This window comes from Chiloscyllium plagiosum, unplaced genomic scaffold, assembly GCF_037043375.1.
Source record: "Chiloscyllium plagiosum isolate Xiang-an unplaced genomic scaffold, Cpla_swu_hap1 HiC_scaffold_12, whole genome shotgun sequence".
Lineage (NCBI taxonomy): Eukaryota > Metazoa > Chordata > Chondrichthyes > Orectolobiformes > Hemiscylliidae > Chiloscyllium > Chiloscyllium plagiosum.
This window is the reverse complement of record NW_028270150.1, coordinates 96,958,792-96,974,488: the sequence shown is the minus strand read 5'-3', so window position 1 is coordinate 96,974,488 and position 15,697 is coordinate 96,958,792.

The following is a 15,697-nucleotide window of genomic DNA, read 5'->3' as shown; positions in this document are numbered from 1 at the left end:
TATTCATTTAGTATCTCCCCCATTTTCTGTGGCTCCACACAAAGGCCGCCTTGCTGATCTTTGAGGGTCCCTATTCTCTCCCTAGTTATCCTTTTGTCCTTAATATATTTGTAAAACCCCTTTGGATTCTCCTTAATTCTATTTGCCAAAGCTATCTCATGTCCCTGTTTTGCCCTCCTGATTTCCCTCTTAAGTATACTCCTACTTTCTTTATACTCTTCTAAGGATTCACTCGATCTATCCTTTCTGTACCTAACATATGCTTCTTTCTTTTTCTTAACCAAACCCTCAATTTCTTTAGTCATCCAGCATTCCCTATACCTACCAGACTTCCCTTTCACCCTGACAGGAATATACTTTCTCTGGATTCTTGTTATCTCATTTCTGAAGGCTTCCCATTTTCCAGCCGTCCCTTTACCTGCGAACATCTGCCTCCAATCAGCTTTTGAAAGTTTTTGCCTAATACCGTCAAAATTGGCCTTTCTCCAATTTCGAACTTCAACTTTTAGATCTGGTTTATCCTTTTCCATCATTATTTTAAAACAAATAGAATTATGGTTGCTGGCCCCAAAGTGCTCCCCCACTGACACCTCAGTCACCTGCCCTGCCTTCTTTCCCAAGAGTAGGTCAGGTTTTGCACCTTCTCTAGTAGGTACATCCACATACTGAATCAGAAAATTGCCTTGTACACACTTAAGAAATTCCTCTTCATTTAAACCTTTAACACTCAGGCAGTCCCAGTCAAGTTTGGAAAGTTAAAATCCCCTACCATAACTACCCGATTATTCTTACAGTAGTCAAGATCCTAACTGTGTTCGTTATTTAAAGCAATTGTAACGTGGATATTCCAGGAGGTATGCAGTTGGTCAAACCACATAGTTTTAAGCAAAACAAATTTATTTCCAAGATTACTGAATGAAACATAAACAAAAGACAACTGCATACCAAATATCGTAACCTATCTGAAAGCCCAACATATTATCCCACCTTAATGATGTTGTTTCAAATGCATGCAACAAAACCCTTTAAACACCCCTGGAAGACCATAGGTAAATTAAACACAGGGTCTTCCAGGAGAGATGTCAGAGAGAGAGGAGGATCAGCATGGACCTGCTCCTTTGGGTCCAGCAGCTTTACAACATCTTGACATCTTCCAATGAATAGCTAGACTGACAAAAACCCCAAAACAAACCACAGGAAAGTTGAGCTGTGAGAACTGGCCTCTCCCCTTTCATTGTTTTGATATAAAAGCTGAAAGCATTTTTCCTGAGGCAGTATCTGTTATTTGTTAATCAAACTGGCTCAAAAACCCATCTAAGCCCAGACTTTTCAGACTCTGTGTTTTTACAATCTTTTGAAACTAAAACCAAGTATAACATCTCGTTGTTAAACAAGCAGCACCATCGTACCTCACCCTAAAATGAAATGAACCCACTAAACCAAAGCTGGCTTCAATTTAAAACCCCTTAATTGTAAACTCTTTGTACTTCATAACAGACACATACATTACAATGACAACAATCACACAAACATGCATTGGTACACTTTATTTCAGTCTATTTTATTCCTGCCATGAATGCCTCCATTTCTCATTCAAGTCTCGCCACTGCATCTGCAATCATGTTTTGTCATCCTGCCACGTGCACAATTTTCAAATTGAATAGCTAAAGCAACAGGCTCCATCTGAACAGACTGCATTTTTGCCCTTAAATTTCTCCAGAAATTTCAATGGGTTATGATTAGTGTGTAAGATTGTCTCAGATATGCATCTTCCCACAAGAGCACAGCACTAACACCCACATCACTTGCATCAATAGCCACCTTGAATGGCTTTGCATAATTCGGTGTAGCTAGTACTGCGACGGTAGCTAATACAGTTTTCAGGCTGTCAAATGCCTCTGACAGTCCAATGCCCACTGAAATGCCTTGCCTTTCTTTAGCAATTCCGTGAGTAGAGCAGCCATACTGCTAAAATTTGGTAAAGTCCACTCAATCCCAGGAATTGTAGTACTGCGTTTATTGTCGATTGCATGGGATACTCCCCAATTACCTTGGTTGTTGTATCCCATGGGGTCATTTATCCCTGTCCAATAACATGGCCCAGGAAGGTGACCTGGGCTTTGACCCGTTTACTTTTAACCAGGTTTATCACCAAGCCTGCCTTCCGAAGTTGATGGAACAAGTCTGATAAATCGTTGCAAATGTTCATTCCATATGTGACTAAATATCACCAGGTCATCAACATATATGACACAGTTGGGTAATCCAGCAGTGATATTATTGGTTAGTCTCTGAAACATGACTGGCACATTTTTCATTCCAAACGACATTACTTTAAACTGATACAGTCTATTCTGCGTAACGAAAGCTGAAATTGTCTTTGCACTTTCGGACAAATGCACCTGACAGTATCTTTTGAGCAATCTAACTTAGAAGTACACATTGCTCCTTCCACACTTTCAGCACAGTCTTCCAAACACGGAAGTGGATATGCTTCAGACTTTGTAACTGCGTTGACTTTGCAATAGCCCACACCTTACCGTTGGGTACTATTTGGTTTTGGCACCATGACTATGGTTTAGCTCTACTCACTGTAACTCGCTTCGATTATGTCATCTTGGAGCATGTGTTCAATCTCCTTTTGAACCTGTGCCAACTTTAGAGGGTTATTCCTGTAAGGAGTTTGCTTAATCGGAACAGCATCTCCTCTATCTACAACATACGTAATTCGGGAAGTACTTCCCAGCTTCTTCCCACATACCTCCCCATGTGAGAGCAATAACTTTCAGGTCATTTTGATTTTCCACTGGAAGGTAACTCAATCATTTATCCCAATTTTTGACAACTTCCTCATTGTCCAATTTAATTTGAGGAATGCCCAATTCAGAATCTTCTGGACTTGGTTCTTTCTTCTGAGCTGTCCCGGGCGACTGACTGTGTGGAGTTGTACATTCACCCTGTGTCTGCTTGGGTTTCCTCTGGGTGCTCCGGTTTCCTCCCCCAATCCAAATATGTCCAGGTTCGGTGAATTGCCCATGCTAAATTGCCCATAGTGTTCAGGGATGTGTAGGTTATGTGCATTTGTCAGGGATAAATACAGAGTAGGGGAATGAGTCTGGGTGGGTTACTCTTCGGAGGATCGGTGTGGATGTGATGGGCCAAAGGGCCTGTTGCTATGCAGTCGGGATTCTATGAAATGGATTGAATTTGGTCGAGTCATTTGGTGCATCTCTGATCGCAAGAAGTATAAATTCCCTCATCCCAACCATCTGGATAGTTTTGACTGTAAGCCCTCAACATGGTCTTTAATGTCTGATACCACCTTTTTAGTACTCCCTGCGATACTGGATGGTACACTGTAGGTTTGAATTGTTTTATTCCTAAGCTCTGGATAACCTCCTTGAATAATTTTGCTGTAAAGTTTGATCTTTCATCTGATTTTCTCTGTGGGTACTCCATACCTCGTGAAAGAATTGGGTAACTCCTCTACAATCCTTTTAGCTGTGATATTGCATAATGGGACAGCCTCTGGAAATCCCGTGGTCACATCCTGGATTGTTAACATATACTGATTCCCACTTTTTGGTTTTGGTAGGGGTCCTATACAATCAATTATGACTCTCATAAAAGGTTCCTTAAATGCAAGAACAGGTATTAAAGGGGCAGCTTTTATTACAGCCTGGGGTTTTCCAATTACCTGACAAATGTGATATGTCTGGCAAAATACAACCAGCGCAGTCCAGGCGAGCAAAAATGTTCTTGTATTTCAGCGTGATCTTTTCTCACTCCTAACTGACCCCCTAGAGGTAGCTCATGCACCATTCGCAACACCTCCGTTCTATAACTCACTGGCAATATAACTTGATGAACCTCTGCCCATTTCTCATCTGCCTGAATATGTGATGGACTCCATTTCCTATTAAGACATAATTATTAAGATAATAACGTTCAGGGATACATTAGGATTGGTTTACTGTGTATGCCTTTTGATATAATTGCCTTAAATTTTCATCTTTCTGCTGTAACTCTGTTCATCTATCTGAGCTAAAGATACCTGCTGTGTCATCTATCTGCTCCGGGCTTGTCTCAACCATGTGATCAAACGGGGTCTCTATTAATTCCACTTCAACTTTCTTATCTTTACTCTTTGATCTCTTCTGTTTCAACTGGTGACTCTGTGACCTTGTTACCACATTGTCAGGTAAAATCCCAGGATACGGGTCCTGCAATAGCTCAGTTGCCTGAGTTTCCACTGGCTTTTCAACCACAGTAGGCAGCACTCCTACCTGTGACACAGCTATATCATTAACAAGGGCAAACTGTATTGCTGGAGCTGAGAGTTTGTTCAGTACTCCCACCACAACATCTCCACCCTTCACTGGACACACTAACCTCACTTTGCATAACTGAGCGCTTCTTGTCTCACTGTGAATTCCTGTTACTCGTATCTTTCCTGGTAATATGTACATTCAGTGGTACATATCTCCTCATCTTTCATCATCACAGACTGAGAGGATCCTGTATCTCTTAACGTTGTAACCTCTTTACCTGCTGCTCCTGGCCTATGTGAGTAAACTTTACCTTCACAGGTGTATGGTTTAAGAAGATCTGGCACTTCCTCCTCAATCAACCTCCGACCCGCTTGTACATTCCCACTGCAACTTTCTCGCCTCCACTGTGCTTTTCGTTATCTTTCTAACAAAATTCACTGGCTTATCCTGTTTTCCTATATCTGGCTTCCCAGTGCTTTTGCTAACCCACCAACACTGTGATTTCATGCGGCCTATTTATTACAGTGAAAAAAAAAGAGCTGTTTTGTCTCTTTCTAGTGTTTCTTTTTTACCCTGTGGGTAAGTTATCCTTATGATCTTCACTGAGATCTACCTCTCCCTTTCCACGTCAGGATATGTCTTTTCCCCAATTACTATCCCTCACGGATTGATATCGATGTTGGAAGCCAAACTTTGATTCATAGACCAACTCATAACCACCAGCCATTCCAGCTGCTAACCTTGTTGTTTAACTCTCTGCTCTTCCACATGAGTTCTCACTTGCTCAAGGAGTGAATTTTTGAACTTCTCCAAAAAAATCATTTCTCTCTGAGCGTTGTATGTTTGCTCCATTTTTAATGCACTGATCAAAATTACTTTGTTTGATCCTTTCAAATTCAGTGGAGATTTGACCAGATTCCCTTCTTCGATTCCTGAAGCATTGTCTGTGGGCTTCTGGCACATGCTCAAATACACTTAAAATGGCTTTGTTCACCTCCTCATACCCCCCAGATACCTCCTCTGATACCTCCTCTGATAGTCATGCAAATATGTCACTAACTCGACTGACAAGTTTTGTTTGGATCAACAAAACCCACATTGTCACTGGCCACTGCATTCTTTTAGCCACCTTTTCAACTGAGATGGAATAAGTTTCCATATCCTCCTCATCAACTTGAGGCCATGCTTGAATATATTTAAACAGTTTCTCACTAGTCTCTTAGCTTCCATGGGTTTGCTCATCCTCACTCTCCTCCTCATCAAGCTTCCCTTCAGTGTTCATCACCATCCCTTTAAACTGGCTTTCCTGTCGCAGTGACAATGTCTAGCACGAGGGAATATAGCTTTAAATTGACGGGTCAGAGATATAAGACAGATGTCAGAGGTAGTTTCTTTAGTAGGAGGGGTGTGGTATGCACTGCCTGTAACAGTAGGAGACCCGGCAACTTTATGGGCATTTAAATGGTCATTGGAATAATGTAGGTTAGATGGGCTTCAGATAGGTTTCACAGGTCGGTGCAACATCGAGAGTCGAAGGGCCTGTTCTGCACGGTAATGTTCTATGTTCTGAAGTTCAAACTCCCTCTCTTTCTACTTTTCCTCACTCTCCTCTCTCGTTTTCACCCTATTCTCTCTTTCTCTCTCTTTTCCTTTTTGTTCTGCAAATTGAAATGCTGAGCTATTGCTGTTCCAGGTGTTGAATTGCTGTAATTATCTCTCCTTTCCTTACGGAAGGAGATAGCTCCAACCCCAGCTTGTCCGCTAATTCCAGCAGCTTGTAAAACCCCCAAAGTCACTTCTTCCATCCCCAGAAACCTCTTGGTGACTGAAACAGTCATTGCTATCCCAAGCACTGGTTGACCCGACCGAATTCAACACCTAGAACAAAAGACACAAACACCTACCACTCGCTGTCTTCGAGCCCAACAACCCTAATCCCAATTTGGGACTGCAGAACAAATCCCACAAAGAGTCCCCAATCTGTTATAGACCAGGCCCGACCCCCTCAAAACATTTCAAAAAAATAGTCCAGACCCTCATTTTGCCAATTGTTTGAAGAAGGTGTAACGCAGATATTTCAGGAGGGATGCAACTGGTCAAATCACATAGTTTTAAACAAAACAGGATTTATTTTCGATATTGACAAATTAAACACTGAAAAAGACATCAGTATACCAAATAATTTAACCTATCTGAAAACCCAACAAATTATTCCAACTTTATGATGCTGTTCCAAATGTTTGTGACAATCCTACTGGGCACACAAGGTAAACTCAAACACAGGGTCTTCCAGGAGAGATGTCAGAGAGAGAGGAGGATCAGCACGGACCTGCTCCTTTGGGTCCAGCAGCTTTAAACTGCCTGACTGCTTTCAGTGAATAGCCAGGCTGCCAAAAACCAGACCAAATCATTGAGCAGCTGAGTTGGGAGAACTGGCCACTTTCCATTTCACCTTTTTTTCTAAATCTCGAAAGTTTTTTGCCTGATTCAGTATCTGTTAGCTATAATCAAACTGGCCCGAAAACCCATCAAACCCAGTCTTTTCGGAACCTGTGTTTTTACGAACATCTGAAAATAAAACCAAGGCCAACATCACCTTGTTAAAGGAGCAGCCTCATCATAGTTAGGATGAGGTCGAGTAAGTTTTTCCCTATTGTTGGTTCCCTCACCACCTGCCACAGATCCAGTCTAACAGCTCTGTCCTTTCCGACCCGACCAGCTCAATCAGTCGTACTGCTGCTGAGACACTCTTGATGGTGAACATTGAAATCCCCCCCCCCCCCCCACCAAGGGTACATGTTGTGTCCTTGTCACCTTCAGTGGCTCCTCCAAGTGTTATTCAACATGGAGGAGAACTGATTCATCAGCTGAGGGAGATGGTATGTGTTAATTAGCATGTCCATATTTAACTTCAAGCCATGAGACTTCATAGGGTCCAGGGTCAATATGGAGGACTCACAGGGGAACTCTCTCCTGACTGTTCCCCATGGTGCTGTCATCTCTGCTGGGTCTGTCAGGACATATTCAGGGATGGTGATGGTGGTGACTAGGACAGAGTCTGTAAGGTATGTTTCTGTGAGTATGACTATGTCAGGTTGTTGCTTGACTAGCCCATGGGACAGCTCTCCCGGTTTTGGCAGTATCCCCCAGATGTCAGTAAGGAGGACGTTGCAGGATCGACAGGGCTGTTCCTGCATTTTCTGGTGCCTAGGGCGGTGCCAGGTGATCTGTCCAGTTTCATTTCTTTGAGACTTTGCAATGACTGGTACAACTGAATGGCTTGCCCGGCCTGTTCAGGGGGCAACTGAGAATCAATCACACTGCTGGGGGTCTGGAGTCATATGTAGGCCAGACCAGGTCATAGATTCAGAGTCATAGAGATGTACAGCACGGAAACAGACCATTCAGTCCAATCTGTTCATGCTGACGAGATATCCGAACCCAATCTAGTCCCACCTGCCAGCACCCAGCCCATATCCCACTAAACCTTCCTATTCATATACCCATTCAGATGCTTTTTAAATGATGCAGTTGTACCAGCCTTCACCACGTCATCTCACAGCTCATTCCACACACATATCACACTCTGCATGAAAAAGCTGCCCCTGAGGGCTCTTTTGTATCTTTCCCCTCTCACTCTAAACCTATGCCCTCAAGTTCTGGACTCCTTCACGCCCGAGAAAAGGCTTAGTCTATTTATCCTATCCATGCCCTTCATGATTTTATTAGCCTCTATAAGGTCACCCCTCAGTCTCCGATGCTCCCGGGAAAACAGCTTCCCCTATAGCTCAAATCCTGCAACCCTGGAAACATCCTTGTAAATCTTTTCAGAACCCTTTCAAGTTTGACAACATCCTTTCGGTAGGAAGGAGACCAGAATTGCACACAATATTCCAACAGTGGCCAAACCAGTGTACAGCCTGTACAGCCACAACATGACCTCCAAACTCCTGTACTTGATACCCTGACCAATAAAGGAAAGCATACCAAACGCCTTCTTCACTCTCCTATCTACCTGTGACTCCACTTTCAAGGAGCTTTGACCCTGCACTCCAAGGTCTCATTGTTCGTTCCCACTCCCTCGGATCTTAACATTAAGTGATTAAGTCCTGCTGAGATTTGCTTTCCCAAACTGCAGCACTTTGCATTTATCTAAATTAAACTCCATCTTCCACTTATTGGCCCATCTGATCAAGATCCAATTTTAATCTGAGGAAGCTTTCTTCGCTGTCCACAACATCTCCAATTTTGATGTTATCTGTAAACTTACTCACTATACCTCTTATGCTCACATACATAACATTTCCATAAATCACGAAAAGTAGTGGACCCAGCACCAAGCCTAGTTGGAATCTACTGTTTACAGGCCTCCAGTCAGAAAAACAACCCTGTGCCACCATCCTCTTGTCTTCTACCTTTCAGCCACTTCTGTTTCCAAATGGCTAGTTATCCGTATATTCCGTGAGATCTAACTTTCCGATCCAGTCTCCCATGGGGAACCTTGTTGAATGCCTTACTGAAGTCCATGTAGATAATATCTACTGCTCCGCCCTCATCAATCCCCTTTGATACTTGTGAAAAAAGTTTTGTGAGACATGATTTCTCACACAAAGCCATGTTCACCTTCCCTAATTAGTCCTTGTCATTCCAAATACATGTACATCCTGTCCCTCAGGGCTCCCTCCAACTTGCCGACTACAAACGTCAGACTCGCTGGTCTATAGTTCCCTGGCTTGTCCTCGCCACCTTTCTTAAACAGTGGCACCATGTTAGCCAGTCTCCAGTCTTCCGGCACCTCACCTGTGACTATTGATTACACAAATATCTCAGCAATGGTCCCAGCAATCACTACCCTTGCTTCCCACAGAGCTCTAGGGTACACCTGATCAGGTACTGGGGATTGATCCATTTTTATGCATGTCAAGATATCCAGCACTTCCTCTTCTGTAATATGGACATTTTGCAAGATGTCACCATCTATTTCCTTACATTCTATACCTTCCATGTCCTTTTCCACAGTAAATACTGATGCAAAATACTCGTTTAGTGTCTCCTCCATCTCCTGCGGCTCCACACAAAGGCTGCCTTGCTGATCTTTGAGGGGCCCTGTCCTCTCCCTAGCTACCCTTTTGTCCTTAATGTATTTGTAAAAACCCTTTGGATTCTCCTTAATCCTATTTACCAAAGTCATCTCATGTCCCCTTTTTGCCCTCCGAATCTCACTCTTAAGTATCCTCCTACTGCCTTGAACTCTTGTAAGGATTCACTCGATCTACCTTGTCAATACCTGACATATGTTTCCTTCTCTTTCTTAAGTAAACCCTCAATTGCTTTCGTCATCCAGCATTCCTTACACCTAACAACCTTTCTATTCACCCTAACAGGAATATACTATCATTGCACTCTCGTTATCTCATTTTTTATGTTTTCCCATTTTCCAGCCGTCCCTTTCCCTGTGAACATCTGCCCCCAAACAGCTTTTGAAAGTTCTTGACTAATACCGTCAAAATTAGCCTTCCTCCGATTTAGAACTTCAACTTTTAGATCTGGTCTCTCCTTTTCCATCACTAATTTAAAGCTAATAGAATTATGGTCACTGGCCCCAAAGTGCTCCCCCACTGACACCTCAGTCACCTGTCCTGCCTTATTTCCCAAGTGTAGGTCAAGTTTTGCACCTTCTCTAGTGGGTACATCCACATACTGAAGCAGAAAACTTTCTTGTACACACTTTATAAATTCCTCTCCACCTAGACTCTTAAGACAATGGCAGTCCCAGTCTATGTTTGGAAGATTAAAATCCCCTCCCATAACCATCCTATTAAAACAGTCCATTTATTTCCCAACTCCCTTCCTGCCTTCTCAGTAGCTTCATTAGCTGACACTGTGTGTTGGGGATCTCAGTATGCTCATTCTCATTGGGTTTGGTATTGACCCGTGAGTAGGAGGTTTACTTGATTTCTCTGGACCAGAGCTGCATTTTCAATTCTAACTCCGGGATTTCCCTTTTTCCGTCCCTTGGTTCCTTACAGATGGAATTTAATTCCCGCTCTGTCCCTAAGAATTGCCCTCGACCGCACATTATCGCTGTGAACTCCTCGAGTTTGGAAGCATGTTTCCCTTGAGTTCTGATAAAATTATCCCAATACTTCTGCCCTGGGGATCCTGGGCCCATTTCATCGCTACAACAAAATTCTGCCCACGTGGACCGCTTTTTCTAACTAATATACTGTCTCAGTGTTGTTACCCATACTCTACTCTCGTATCATTCTCTGTCATTTTCAATTAAACTATGGGATATAAGGGGTGGATAAGACTGAGGGTATGGCTTTCGTTATGATCCGGTCCGAATCACATCGGGTGTCTACTGACATTCAGTGTTTTACCTTACCGGTCACACACACACACACACAGTACAGACGTTTGTTGGTTTAGGAGTAAACATCTGTTGGTTTTATCTTTTAAAGCACAGTTCAGTTTCGACCATTCTGTTCTCTTTGATTTACTTGAACCCCTGGCCTTCGCGTGGGACAGCTGTCCTCTTAACAACCATCTCAGGCAAAATCTCAAGGAACCCTAGGTTCCACGGGCTTCGATCTCAGAGCGACAAAGTCACTTCTTATCGAGGTCTGATCTTGGGGGGCCAATTTGTTGTCCCTGCTACACAGTGTGTTTTAAATCATATCCAGCAAAAGAACTGAGAAAACTCTTCATAATAATAAACAATAATAATCACTTATTTGACACAATTAACACTATCATAACAAAATACAATATAATTTAACCATTTACACTACAAATGCTATCTTGTGCTTTACCTTAACTCTGGATGTTCATATCCCCCCACACTAGAACTCGACCGTGCCCCACATCATGATGTCACCTGGTCATCTCCCAATGATTTCAGGGGTATCTTCCTTTCTTGGTGGTTTGTCTCGAGTTACCGCCCTGAGCGTGGTGTTGTGGCAATTCTTACACTCTAAACCTTCGTGTCCTTTTGGGAGGGTCTTCACCATTAACCAATGGATTGATCAGGCTCGATCACCCTGATCAATCCGAACAAGCCAGGCTTTGACATGACGATGGTCAGGTCATCCTCAGGTCTCCATTCCTGGAGGTGCTGGGAACACATACCCTCCTCCAAATAAGTGTGTGAGGTGCCCCCCTCCCCCCGTGTCTGGTACGTATCTCAATGTTTCCGATCACCCTGAGGATGACATTGCATCAACACCATTCAACCCTGACTTCAGGTGTGTATTGTAGCGTCTGCAATAACCAGGTTCGTTACAAACTGTCTGTTGGTAGCTGCAGCCTGCCTGGGTTCTGCAGCATGTGGATTAGCACAATCACTTTGGTCAAGGCCGGTTTCCATTTCCCAGCATGCTTTAGTCCTTGTCCACTTTACATCAAATTAATCACAGATTTAATCTTTTTGAGCACATCTTCCCTTCAATTCCTGCATTCAATTCTGTTCCTGATAAGCCATAATGTTCTATTAGATTTTCCTGATTACTTGCTGTATCTGCATTCTAGCATTCAGTGATTCATGGAGCAGGACTCCCAGATCCCTCTGCCACTTAGAGCTCTGCAACCTCTGACCTTTCAGATAAGGTGTTTGTTTTTAATTCTTTTGACACAATGGACGGTTTCCCAGTTCCCCACATTTTCCTCCATTTGCCAGATCTTTGCCCACTCAATGAACCAATCCATACCCTTTCTAGGCTCCTCATGTCCTCTTCACAACTCACTTTCCAGATATCTTGTGTCATCAGTAGATTTCACTCCATACCTTCAATCCCTCCATCCAAATCATTTCTATAAATTGCAAAGAGTTGAACCCGTTGTTTCCCATTTCCCCGAATGCCGCTCCTCCCTGTACATTCAGATGTGGGTCCTGATTGCTGACACCACGGGCCCCTCTCCTACCTGAGTAGCTGCCTGGTCACTGCCGGTCCCTCCGAGTGCCAGCGGCCTGGGGCATTTCTTCCTCAGCCAGCTGCGGAGCTGTGGCAGTGAGGTGCTCACCAGCTTGTGCTGCCACACACTCTAAGGCTAACCTTCCCACCGAGGTCTCAGGGTCTGAGCTGGTGGGGTGTCTTTTACACCTCAGTACACTCGTCCTCACAGTGGGAGGAGGTGGCTTGTGTGGGAAACGGCGATGTTACTGTGGGAATGGTGGAGATGCTGGTGGTACCCACAAGGCACAGAGAGAGAGAGTGTGTGTGTTACGGCCACTGGTTGGAAGTGGTGAGCGATGAATGAGGCTGACAGAGCAGTTAATGGGAGAATGGGAACACAGCACAGCATAAGCTTGAGGAACAACATCTCATTTTCCACAGAGGAACTTTCCAGCCTCAGGATTCAATATCGATCTCCCCAGCTTCAGATCTTCACTTTATGATGTCTCTGATTCCTACAATCTCCTTCACACACACAGTTTTCTTATTTGTGCCTTATTTACATTGCTTCATTTCCTCTTTCAACCCCATTAACAAATTCCTTACCTTTTACACTGGACACCATTTCACACGTTGCCTTCCTCTGTCGAAACAATAAAATATCCCATTTTCCCAGCCCTTTCAGCTCCGAACTGAATCATTAATTCTACTTCCCTCTCCAATGCTGCCTGATCTGCTGAGTTTCTGCAGCATTCTGTGTGTGTTTTAGTTTTGCAGCATCAGCAATATTTTGCTTTAAATGATGTTCTGATGTCTGATCCTGTCCTCCTCACTCTTCACTATCTTTCTGTCTCTCTTGTTGTCTCCAAACCTTGAAATCATGTCCTTTAGAAATAACATATTAGCCCATGTCATTTATATATGTATGATAAACATCTCTGATTCTAATATTGGTCATGAGGGATGAACAGTCTATGTTCCTGCAGTCTATCTACCTTCTCATCAACCTGTCCCCGGGATGCTTTTACACACCTCTGGAACAGGTGGGATTTCAGCACAAGATCTCATACTTGGGGGGCTATCACTGCACCACAAGAGCCCTTTACCTGAACAGTGTTTCTCTCTGAGTTATGTCCCTCAGTCTGTGTTATAGTCAGAACGCCATTGGTCCTTCAATTCACATGTTTGAATTTTCCTAACCTGTCAATTAAATAACACTTCACCTTTTGGAAGTCATATTCCTTCTGGAACATGAAACACGCTGAACTCAGCATTTCCAAAGAACTTTACTTTATCAAAGAACTCCATTAAGCCCATAGAGCTGTCACTTGTTGAACTCTTCTTCAAAGAAATAAAACTATATTTTATCTTGGTCATCAGGGGACAATATTACAAACATCCAGCCCTCTTGGCCCACTCCCATATTTTCATTGTTCCTTTACTCAGCATCCCTCACACATTCTCTCCAGACCAGGGATAAGTTTTACTTTACTCTGGGACAAAGGCACTGGATTGAAAGGAATTCAATGACCCTGTTTGTTCAGTGACTGTAATTAATGTCAATCTCTGTGGGCCCTAACTGAGTCTCTGGGTGGATTCCTCCTTCTATTAATAAATGAGTGTCAGCTGCAACATTCCTTGAAACAGGGAGAGATGACAGATCAGAATCTGAGGAGAGCAGACTGCAATGTTCCCACAATGGGCAGGAATCTCTCCGGGATAATCGAGTATTTTTCTACAAATTATCAACAGATGAATTTGAAACATCGGATCCAATACATACTTCTGATTATTCAACACATTTACTATCCGACTCTCGCTGCTGTTGGTATTCCAGGTAAGTGGCTCTGTCTGGTTAGTAATTCTGTGGATCATGGTTTAACTTTATTACTGTTCTTGTCATTTCCCATTCTGCTGCTTGCTGCTCCTGCTGTAACGAAGTCTCTGTCTCCCTCCCAGTAGATTTATAAACTACTAGACTCCTGCTATTCTCACTTTAATCTTGTGAAGCCCAATACCATTGTCTTTGGTTCCTGTCACACATTCAGTTTTCTATCATTTGCCTTGATCCACCCCTTGGCTTCAGGCTGAACCAAAATGTTTGTAACCTCAGGACGCCCTTTAACCCTAACCTGAGGTTTGACCCCACATCCTCTCCATTGCAAAGCTTGTTTACCATCCCCTCTGTAATATCTCTGTCTCCTGCCTGCTTCATCCGGGATGCTGCACACCACACCGTCTCTGGGTTTGATTCATCCAGATCCGAGTATTCCACTGATATTATCTTTAACCTCACAGTGTCAAACCTCAATAAACCAGAACCCATCCAAAGTCCTGCTGCCCGGTCTGAACTCTCATCATGTTTGGTTTACCATTTCTCTTTGTGCTCATTGACCAACAAACATTCCTGATCCAACAACTTCCCTTTTTAATATTCTCATTTTTGAATTCAAATTCCTTCAAGGCCTGACCTGTCTCATTATTCCCACCCCCGGTCCCATCCTTATCGTCCTGTACGTAGAGTCACAGAGACACAGCACCCTTCCCGTTCTCAGTTCTCTGCCCATCGTCCTGTAAATCTATCCTCTTATAATTTTTATCCAATTCCATTCTGAAAATTCATTTCTTTCGATTTGTCTCTCCATCTTCTACATCTTACTTTTTCCCTCTCCCTCTTCTCATATTTAAACCTCTCTCTCTGTGTCTCTCTCTGTCTCCCTCTCACTCTCTCTCTTTCTCTCTCTCCCTCCCACTCTCTCTCTGCCCTCTCCCTGTTCTCTGTGTGGTCAGAGTGAGGGAGGTGCACCTGCCTCTGTTAGTCAGTGTGTGAGGGCCCTGCACACCCACCCAGCCCTAGGATCACCCAACCAGACCCTCCAAGGCCAATGGGCTCCAGTGTAGGGCAGGCTTTCTCCAGACCAGCCGCAGACCTCAGGAAGCACCTAGACCTGGCGGTAGAGCGAGAAAGCAGATGTGCTGGTGTCATAGGCGACATGTTATTGGAAATAGTTTTGCACATCTATGCGTTCACCCTTTACAATCAGCTATGTCTGTGAGTCTCTCTCTGGCTGCAAATCTGGCATTACAGGGACTGGAGCCAGCCATCCCTGTCACTGCACACCGCTCCATCGCCCCAAGTGGGAGGTAACCCATAGCTACCGTATCCAGGCAATAGGGAAATCACAGGTCACTGTCACCCTGGCAGCTACGCTCTCACTTTTTAGAGACACCAATGTGCTGCAGAAATGACTGGACTTCCCGAGATATTCAAGTTATTCCCAAGTTAACAAAACGTGCTGCTGAGAAGTGACTGAGGAGGATTCTGGGAGGAATCAGCTCAGCCACCAGGAGTGAACAAAAAGGAGGCAAGTTCCAGCCGAGAGGCCATTGTTGGAGCGGCCATTTTGAGAAGGGCTGCTTTGTTGTTGAAGTGCTGCTGGAGGTTTAAGTGTGGGTTTTGGAGGATACTAGGATACCCGGTGAGGAGGGTGATCAGCAACAAGGTCATGGTACGGTAAGATTCTGTTCTTT